The 8,187-nt window shown below is 50.8% G+C and overlaps 1 pseudogene; it reads right to left on the minus strand.

Annotated features, from left to right (window-relative positions):
* Positions 1–1,991: 1,991 nt before the first annotated feature.
* LOC114903814 lies at positions 1,992–6,896 on the minus strand (annotated as a pseudogene).
* Between the last annotated feature and the right edge of the window lie 1,291 nt (positions 6,897–8,187).

Raw genomic sequence — 8,187 nt, forward strand, 5'->3', positions numbered from 1 at the left:
TTTACTTCATTATTTCTTAAGATTTTCTTGCCGTGGGGATCACCTCCTCGGAGCACTCCCCATCCACCCAACCTGCCACTGGGTGAAGAACTCATGCTTCACCCCAGGACTGGAGTGAGTGGCAGCATTTGGGGAAGGGGGTCCTTCCCCTGCCTCTCCCCCAGAGCTCTGCTTGCCTGACCCCTCTGGCCCTGGTGACACAAGGATGCTGAGTTCTGAACATCCTGGCTGGGAGTAAGAGAGGAAGAAGGCTTGTGATGCGTTTCTGACCACCAGTTACTGTAAGGGGCTTCTGGTCTCAATGCACAGGAGCACAGAGGCACACGCACACACACTCAGCATGCACGCCAACACACACCTTTAAAGAGAGGCCCCAGGAGCTGGCAGGGCTCCTTTAAGAGCTAGGGTACCAGATACTGGGCATTGGGGTGGGGTGCACCTCTGCTTTCCTAAGGCTGGGCCATTGCCTAGGATTTGGCTGAGGTGATGGTGGGCAGGCTGGAGGGGTGGGGCATGGTGGAGGAGAGACTGAGGGAGGGGTGCCTTGAGAGGGTGCTTTGGGTGAGGAGGGAAATCTGCTTGGCAGCGGCTGAGCTATAGGCAAATTTGGGGCGATTAGGATCTGTGGATTTTGTGGGTTTTCTTACTTTTATCTTTAAAAGGTTTAAAAACTAACATTATAGATGTGGTAGAAGGGACAAAGCTTCTCTCCGTGATTGACAACAGGGGCTGATGGGGACCAGAAGCTCCAGGAAGTTTTTTTAAATTATGCACATTTATATAGATGCCATTATTCATGAGTCCCAGAGAAGCAGGAAGCAGCAGCAGGAAGCAACTGGCACACAGAAACACACATGTGTGCGCCACACGCAGTCACTGCAGTTTCTTTGACTATGGAAGCAGCAGTCTCCACCCCATTCAAACCACTCCACCAAAAATAAAATGAAAAGGAACTTTCCTTCAGAATAAGGCCACCCAGTAATTTGTGACCTCTTAACCGGAAAAAAAACAAAAAAACAAGATAACATCAGCTATAAGGCTGGCAGTGGCCAATTTTTTTGTCCCCTCAGAGGCAGGACATGCTGTTTTGAACACTGAGGCAGGAGGGCCACATCGCTGCCCCTCACAAACACTGCAGACGGTTGTCTTCAAGTCGGTGCAGTTCTCTGCCAGCTCCTACTTGGATACACAGATAGTAGTTGGGGTGGAAGGCATTCACCCCTCTCTTCCTCTAAGATGCCCTCTAGGTGGTGGGTTTAAGTAAGCCTGCAAAAATTCTGGAGCCAATCTCAGGTGGGGCTGAGCACCAGGTGGGACCTCAGGACCCAGGGTATCTGCTTTAATCCTCCTGCCCCTAGAAATTATTGACCTCCAGAGATATTATTTTAATTCTAAGGAGAGGTACACTGTATATCCCCTTCCACTGGGATAAAGGGGTTCAAATCCCTAGCTACCCACCCCACACCCCAAACACACACACACACACACACACACACACACACACACACACACACACATACACACACCAACTAAAGCACAGCCACGGGCACAGGCATGCTTTGGCTGTGAGGCCCCTCCGGAGGCCCAGGGTGTGAACAGCTGCACAGAGGGCTGTGTGATGTGGAGTCAGCACCTTAAGAGGTGGGAGGGGGGCGGTGGGCAAAGAAGGAAGAAGCTCAGGGTCCCGGTGGAAGGAAGGGGAAGAGGTAGTAGGGAAACAGGTAGAAAAGAAAACAAAGCACAACCAGAAAGAGACAGAGAGCAGAAAATGTAAAAAAGAAGAGAATGGAAAGTGAAAGAGGCAAAACAGAATGTGGGCAACCACACAAATCAGGAAGAAGACAGAGGAAAAGGAGGGAAGGAAACAGAAAACAGAGTGAGATGATTGGGGAAGGATGTGAGCAGGGAGAGAGGGGACAGGATGAGGACATCTGAGGATGTCATGAAACTTCTGATGGTAATGAAACTTAAGAAGAGGAATGGGCAGAGCCTCACCCTACAAAATACAAGGCCATGTACATGCTGTCAGCCACGTAAGCTAGCAGGTTCAAGGTGGTCAAGATGGCCACAGCCAGTCGTTGGTCCCAGATGCACAGTGTTGGGCGGAGCTCATCACTGCAGCTCACATCCCTGGACCACTGGGCCTGCCCGCCAAAATTCTCATCAAACTGGTAGAGCGGCCAGAGGACCAGGCAGTACTGTAAAGGAGAACGGAGAGCACAGTCTGCTCCATCAGGAAACTGGGGTAGGGGATGGGCAGCATTTTTTCATTGTCGCAGTCACACCCGTTCACAATGAAGTTCACGGCCCCCAGGATGAAGCAGATAGAGTACACGGCCACACGCCATATCAGGGCTGGCTGGTGCAGGTACAAGTCAGTGTTACTGATGAAGCCAAAGATGACAAAGGCCACATAGTTCTCCAGCCTCCTGATCACACCTCCCAAAGTGGGCAGAAATCAGTACATATCGCCAGGCCGGACACAGACCCAGGCCACTTCGGTGGCATGAAGCATAGAAGCCATGCCTGAGAATGCAGTGGCAGTGATGGCATGATTTTGGGTGGGGCCCTGAGGCAAGTACTGGATTTAGGTGATGCCAGAAATGATGGAGGCTGAGAGGCAGACAAAGGGAAAGTAATAGGCAAAGGAATAGAGAAAAACGTCCCAACGGCCGGGGGAAGCGGGACTGGAATACACATAATTAATTATAAGGATGATGAGGGTCACGGTGAAGCAGAAGCATCAGACAAACATGGACCAGTTACCTATGTCCCCCTTCAGAGTGTCTTCACTGGCCACCAGCAAGAAGGGCACACAGGTGGAGAGCAGCTGCCCCAGGCAGAGGAAGAAGCCCATGATGGTCATGGAGCCCAGACCTGAGGACAAGCACATGGTCACTCAGGTCACCGTCACCAGTACAGCAGGGGTCTTCACTGAGAACCCACCAGAGAAAGATCCGGCTCCAGAAGCTGATTAAGTCAGACACGGGGAAACGGCTCAGGAGTCTGTGGTGGCTGAGGCTCAGGATGTGTGGGGTTTGAAACACTGACTCAGACACTCGGGTAACAGCACAGCCACTCCAGAATGGTTCGCCCCACCTATCACCCTTGGCCTTGTCAGTAGACTTGTCTTATCCCAAACCTCATAGCTTGGTTGGGTCTGGCCTCAAACCATGAACATTTTAGGTCCTCTGTGCTGTGTGCCATTATCTACAGAGACACAGGGTAGGATGGTCATTATCTATAACCCCAAAGCTTCAAGGCTCTGAAATGGAAAAAGAACTTTTAAAAAATTCATTTGGTAAGAAAATTTGACCTGAACAGACATGAGACAATTTATGGTCTGTACTTATTTCACTTAGTGTGAATGTTCAAAAGTTCAGTTGCAGAAATACTAACGTGTTTGATTAAAAGGAGCTTTCAGGCCCCAGTGGGGTGTTATGTCCTACAGAGTAGTTGCACCATGTTACATGATTGAAGCTGAAAAATTCTGAATTCTGGATCATATCTGACCTGAAATGTTTCAGAAAACGGATTGTGGATTGTACTGCTGACCCCATTTTACAGATAAGAAAACTGACTGTTGGGGTATCAAGTGCCTTCCCTAAGGTTGCACGGCTAGAAAGTGGGAACTCCAGATAAAAATGCCAAAGCTGTGGGTTTGAATGTTTTCTCTAAGCCCAGCATTTAAGCAGCGCACATGGGTGGTAGCCCAGGACCAAAGCTCGGGGCTCTGGGACCCAGGACACACCTTCAGAGCCATGGGTTCCTTCCACAGCAACCTGAAGAGACACATGTCCTGGCCTTTCCTCCCTGCAGCCATCACTAGAAGGAGCTGCCATCTGAGGTGACCCAGCCCCACCCAGAGGAGGGCAGCTTCAGAGGTGAACAGGGATAAGCCATGGGGTGAAAGCAAGGCAGTGGGGACAAGATGATATGTGAAGTAGGAACTGTTTTGAATCCCCTCCCCGCCAAATTTTGCCTTAACATGTGACTCTTCCCTATTTGGGAAAGAAGACACCAACCCAGCATTACTCCAAGAAGGAGCATCATGGGGGAACCAAACAACAAAATAATATGTTTGGCTGTTAAGTACCAAAGCTGCCATCCAGGTGAGTCTGGAAAGATCTAGGAGTAGTACTGCCTGAGCGAGGATTTTTCTGGCCTGGGAGACTGGTTAGCAGTTTTCAAGGCGGGAAGGAGGGATTGGAAATGAACAAGGATGTTGTTTCTGGATGCTGATGTGGAGCCTTTCAGGGCATCCTAGGGAGGGGATGGAGCATGGACAGATGATAGGCCCCCTTTTAAGGGCAGGAGCTGAAAGAGGAGGCACCTGCTGGCCCTCTGGCAGGTGACAGCCCTGAGGATGCACTTGGGACTGGGGCGGGGGCGGCAGAGTGGAGATGAGCTGGGGAGGATTCCGGGGTCCGAGTGGCCCCGAGGCAGCCCAGTAGGTGTCTTCTGACCCAGAAGGGATGCAGGCATGGAGCCAACCTTCCCCATAAAGGAGGGGCCGCCTGGAATGGAACTGAGAGAGGGAGGACGGAGGCCTAAAAGGGTTTCAGGGTTGGGACAGGGGACCCGTGGCGAGCATGGCAGGGACCATGGAGACCAGGGAATCGGCCAGGTCACCTGCCCAAGACGGTCCCGCCAGCAGGGCTGCAGTCCTGCCTCACACAGGGCCTCCTGCAAGGGTCCCAGGGTGTGGGGGACTGAGAGCTCCTCCCCGGCCCACTCCCTCCTCAGGGACAGCTGCCCTGTTTCAAAGGGACTCTTTGCCAAGAGGCGCCCCCAGGGCTTAAGGGCCAGCACCCTGAGCCCGCAGCCAGCTTCCTGCCATCAGGGGCCTTTTCACCTTTGCTGATAGTAAACCCTGGGAAAAGCTGAGGCTGGAAAGAGAAACACAGAGCAAACCCCGAGAACCTACCTGGACTCACAAGGCTCCTTCAACCCCAGTTGCCAGTGGAGCCCTGGAGCCTGCTGGCCTTCCAGTGGACACTGCCAGGGGTGGGGTGTGGGCAAGAGGCACTGGATTTAAGGGAGGCTGGGGGTGTCACTCTGACTGTCCCCGAGTTTGTTCCCAACTTACTTCCCAAACTGACCGTACGATTTACACCTAAGGCTAAATGACAGATTTGGATGCATTTAACGCCACAGAGGGAGGGCTTGGAGGAGAGGCACGGGGGTTCCAGCTGTGTGGCCCTGGGTAAGGCATGTGCCCTCTCTGGGCCTCAGTTCCCCCACGGGTGAAGCAACAGGTTTGCCTGAGTTTCCCCCAAAGCCCCTCCTCCATTCTAATCTGTGAGCATGGAAATGGTGCCCCGGTCAGAGCACATCCAAGATGTGGCTGAGCCCTGCCTGCCCAACAGCCTGGCATGCTGGACTCGAAAGACAGTGAGACGAGAAAGTCATGGCTGGGAGAAAGGAAGGAAGGAGGAGGGGAGATGGACACTCAGAGTTACAGGGAGGCTGTGGGGCATGGAGGAGACACTTCATAGCTGGATGATCCTGGGCAAGTTACTTAACAAAGTCTCAGTTTCCCCATCTGTGCAGTTGGCTTAATACCTACTTTGTGTCAATTAAGTGTCTGAAAGAATGTGAAGGGCTTATCAGAGGGCCTGGCACATGGCCCACTCAGTTCATGCCAGCTGCCTGTTCCCCTCAAACAGGACCCAGAAGGCCCTGACCCCACTCTGGACATTAGCACATGCAAGCTTGATTTGCTTCAGATCAGGGGTTGCAAGCCAGTTTGTACTAGAGGTGGTCTGGGGATGTGTTTGGTTTTCCTTCACAGTGTTTTCAGGAAGAGATGGTGTAAAATCGGTATTATTTCTTCTCTAAGTGTTTGGTAGCTGCAGGTTTTAATTTCACATGAAAATCCAGATTTTCAGCTCCTTTTGAAGCGTCAGGAGATCTGGTGTCACTGCGCTGCGCTCCTTAGAAGGGGGGGTGGCTAGAGCTGAGCAGCTTCTATGCCCTTTACGTTATAATGTTTTTCATTCTTCATCTCTGTTTAGTATTTTCTATATTTTCTTATTCTCATGTATACGTGACATAAAGCAGGACTCTGATCATATCTCATGTGCCCAGTTTCCCCTCTTCAGCGTGACCAGGCTTCCTGCCTGCTCACAGGCGTGTCCACACCCCCATCCAGGGAGCATCCATGTCCTCAACCTCAGATGCAACCTTCAACACATTTCATGTGCTCTGAAACCATATTTAGACATGTGCGTACATATATGCATACGTTTGTAGGGCGTATCTGTAGATTTTTTTCCCCCCAATTATAATCATGAAGCCATGTCATGCACACTGCATTGTGCTTTTCTACCATCCCCCAACAGATGCAGCTGGTCCTCTCCACTGGGCCTTGGTCCTCTCCATCTCCTTTACTTATCTCCTTCCCTCCCAGCTCCTGTGGACTGACCACCCTTCTCTAATCAGGGAATCATACTCTGTGAGTCTCAGACACTGGGGGACCACAGGATTATGACAAGGGGTCCCTTGGATCAATGTGCCCATATGCTCTAGAGCAGGAGGTCGGCAAGCTTTTCTGGAAACTTTTTAAAAATATGACAAAGATTATATTTTTCATTTCTGGAAATTAATCTTGTTCTCCTAGGGCTACTGCAACAAATTATCACAAGCCTGTGGCTTAAAACAACAGAAATTTATTCTCTCACAGCTTTGGAGGCCAGACTTTTGAAATCAAGTTGTCAGCAGGGATTTGCTGTCTCTGACACCCCAGGGGAAGGCCCTTCCTTTCCTATTTTAGCTTCTGGAGGCCCCTTAGCTTGTGGCACTGTTACTGAACTCAGGCTCGGCTGCTCATCAATCAAGAAGTCAAATACTGAGAGACAAGTGTTGGGCTTTGTCTAGAACAAGGTACCGTTCATCGCTGTCAACATAATCGTCACCAACGCCTGTGCAACAGCCCGTGTTTGGCAGTGAGTTGAAAAAAATACTAATGAACGTCTCCACCATTTTTTGTGGATCATCTCAGTATGGAGGATTGGCGTTTTTACAGTTTAGTAGGTCTAAGGTGGAAAACGGAGTATAAGACCAATAACAGCCAACTGGCTGTCCTTGTGCATTCAGACCTCCCGCAAGGAACTGTCTTAGTGGAAATCCACCCCCCTACCCCTCCGCCTCCCCCTGTAGGGGACACACTGTGGCCAAACTGATCTCCCTGTGGGGTCTTAAAGGGACAGACTACTTCAGACCTCATTTCCTCCTCATGCTGTGAGGGCACTGAGGCTCTGCTCCGTGCACTAGAACTCTTCCTCCTTCCAGAGACCGGGGGGAGGGACCCCGGGCAGCCCCTGCTTCAGGCATCAGGAGAGGAACCACAGCAGCTGGGGTGGATTCAATTCCCTAAGAAGCTGACCCCCTCTTCTTCCTCCCTTGCCTGCAAAGACCCATCTGTAAAGGGGGTGGACTTTTCACAGTGTAGTTTCCCTTTTTAAGGGCCGTTTTCCCTTTTTTTTAGGGCATTAAATTAGTGCCCTTGTTGGAAGAACCCTTATTATGGAGTAACAGGAAGGCCTGCACATGGAATTTCCTCCCATTTACCAGATATTTGACAAAACAGTTCTAACTACAAAATAGTGGAGTAATTTAGAGACCCATTCAGGGGCCACCATTCTTCAGAATCGAAAACATACATGGGCCAGGCTGCATTAAAATAAAAAAAATTAAAAATAACGTTTTATTTTTCTCAGTTATAAGGTCATAGCTACAGTTTTGCCAGGCTGCCAAGATACGTCCTAGTGGACTTCTAGAAGGGATGGATGTAGACCCCACTTCACTGGCTCCCCAGAACAGATTTCAAAACAAACAAACAAATTCTCCCTCGGGGAGATACTGGTGCAGAGTCATAAACAAGCCATAACCCGCGGTGTCCAAACTGATCCCAAAGTCCCAAAGGGCAAAGAATATGCCCAAACGGGTGGGAAGGGGGCTCCGGGGTGCACACCCCTGCACTCACTCAAGAGCTCGGCTGCTCCTTCAGAGGCCAGTTTCCTTCTCTCAACAGAAAGCAGAAGCAGGCTGTCGGCAAGGAGTGGGGAACGACAGAGAAAGTTTCAGAAATGAACAAGTTCGACAGCTGCTGACATGGCTGTAGATCCTGGCCAGAAGCAGCTGGCGCCCCGACCTTCCCAGCTGCACTCCCCTCCTCACCCCAGG

This window comes from Monodon monoceros, unplaced genomic scaffold, assembly GCF_005190385.1.
Source record: "Monodon monoceros isolate NGI ecotype Baffin Bay Population unplaced genomic scaffold, NGI_Narwhal_1 Super_Scaffold_21, whole genome shotgun sequence".
Lineage (NCBI taxonomy): Eukaryota > Metazoa > Chordata > Mammalia > Artiodactyla > Monodontidae > Monodon > Monodon monoceros.